We start from the raw sequence: 2,582 nt of genomic DNA on the forward strand, positions 1-2,582 counted from the left end.
CAGAAAATATTTTTCCTTTTGATTGTGATGCTTTCCATGGATGGCTTGGGAACACTGGCAAAGAGAAACGTTGATTGGTGTAGGGTGTGGGATTTCTCAAGCACAGTGGGTTGGGAAAGTTAGTGTAGTGGGTTGACCCTAGCTGAATGCCAGGTGCCCACCAAAGCCATTCTGTCACTCCCCCCTCCTCAGCTGGACAGAGGAGAGAAAATATAACAAAGAGCCTCTGGGTTGAGATAAGGACAGGAGAGATCACTCACCAATTACCGTCAAGGGGAAAACAGACTCAACTTGGGGAAAATTAACTCAATTTATTACCAATCAACCAGAGTAGGGTAAGGAGAAATACACCCAAATCTCAGAACACCTTCCCCCCCCCCCCCCCCCCCCCCCCCCCCCCCCCGCCTTCTTCCTGGGCACAACTTCACTCCCAGATTCTCTACCTACCCGCCCCCCTCCAGTGGCACAGGGGGACAGGGAATGGGGTTTACAGTCAGTTCATTACATGTTATTTCTGCCGCTTCATCCTCCTCAGGGGCAGGACTCATCACACTCTTCCCCTGCTCCAGCGTGGGGTCCCTCCCACGGGAGACAGTCCTCCACGAACTTCTCCAATGTGGGTCCTTCCCACGGGCTGCAGTTCTTCATGAACTGCTCCAGCATGGGTCCCTTCCACTGCTTGCAGTCCTTCAGGTCCTTCCCACAGGGTCACAGACTCCTTCGGGCACCCACCTGCTCCGGCGTGGGGTCCCCCCCGGGCTGCAGGTAGATATCTGCTCCACCATGGACCTCCATGGACTGCAGGGGGACAGCCTGCCTCACCATGGTCTTCCCCACGGGCTGCAGGGGAATCTCTGCTCCGGCGCCTGGAGCATCTCCTCCCCCTCCTTCTTCACTGACCTGGGGGTCTGCAGGGTTGTTTCTCTTACATGTTCTCACTCCTCTCTCTGGCTGCCATTTCTGTCTGTCCCAGCAACTTTTTTTTCCTTCTTAAATATGTTATCACAGAGGCGCTACCACTATCATTGATTAGCTCGGCCTTGGCCGGCGGCGGGTCTGTCTTAGAGCCGGCTGGTATTGGCTCTGTTGGACACAGGGGAAGCTTCCAGCAGCTTCTCACAGAATCAACCCCTGTAACCCCCCCCCCCCCCCCAACCTTGCCACACAAAGCCAATACAGTTAGTAACATTACTTTGTTATTGCTCTTGCCACCACTGAATCACATTTCTGACCGCTATAAAAAAGTTAAATCATCATATCTGCATGGTCTTTTACTCACTCTTCACACATGGTTCACTTGCCTTCAGCATAGACAGAAGCTTAGGAATATGGCTCTAAAGCTAACATCTAAGAAATTTGTTACAGGTAGGGGAGACACTACTTAGCATGCTGTTTTAAAACTCCATTACTCAAAGTTTTGCAGGGTATTATGCCACCTTGCTATTGCATCTCTGAGTTATTTTACACACACTTAATGTAACACGGCACAGCACAGGTATAAGAAGAAAAATAATCCTGTGTACAAATTGGCTATAGCAGACAACCCTAACTCTGGTACCATATAATTGCAAAAACAGTGATGTTCTGCTCGCTAGAGGAGGAGTAGCTTCATCGTTGATGCATGCGTTTTCTCTGATTTTCATTTAGTTCTGCTTAGAATAGATATTTTGTTTCAGTCAGGTACAAACTTCATCTGTTTCTCAAAGTTGAAGCTTTAGGCTTTCCACATGTAATTAACAATAACAGTCTTTGACAAAGAAACATACTCAAAGCAGAAATCTGGGAGAATTGTAGTTGGTAAGGCAGTCAGCTCGATTTACGTGGAAAGCTAGAAATGTCTAGAAGTGTGCTTTAGTTGTCTTGATTATCTTATTTTCCCTGCAAGTATCATTTTTTACAGCTGCTTTCAGTAAAAATTCAGGTTAAGGTGTCCAACAGACCCCACGGTGCAGAGGTAGCCAGTTTGGCAGCTCTAGTCCCCCATCATACCTCCTTTCTCTGCAGAAGAACAGTCTGGATCCCAGCGGCAAGGTAACTGCATCAGAGTTTTCTGAGAAAGGTCCATTTTCTTCATAGCTTTTCTTGAGACAATACTCAACTTCTTGGTCAGGAACAGTGCTGTCATCTTCTGAGGAAAACAATCCCATGGGACAGTGTAATTCATTCCCCAGCAACTGCAAATGACTACTCTTCTTTATGAGAATATATGTATTTTTTATATTTGGTGATTTTCTGGCAGTTTGCAGGTGCATTTGAAGAAAACACAGGTTATTAGGCATTAAAGCACATACCTCCCTCTCACAGTGACTCCCTGGACCTTTTGTGAAACAGATTAGCATCATGAAACATTCCAGTAGCATGTTCCTTGAAGGATTGCCTGGACTTTATTGTTCTGCCTCTTGAGGTCTATGTGATTTAATTTGGATGGGTCTCTTAACCTGCCCCACCGTGCATGGGCATTGAAGGTCTTTGGCCAGCACTGACAAGGGCGTACATGCAGCCTCATGCTTGCCGGGCTGTGCTGAAAGCCCTGCGCTGCCTGCCATGCCGCCACTCCTGCCGTGCTGATGGTGGGTCACTGT

The sequence above is a fragment of the Aquila chrysaetos genome, chromosome 7, assembly GCF_900496995.4.
Source record: "Aquila chrysaetos chrysaetos chromosome 7, bAquChr1.4, whole genome shotgun sequence".
Lineage (NCBI taxonomy): Eukaryota > Metazoa > Chordata > Aves > Accipitriformes > Accipitridae > Aquila > Aquila chrysaetos.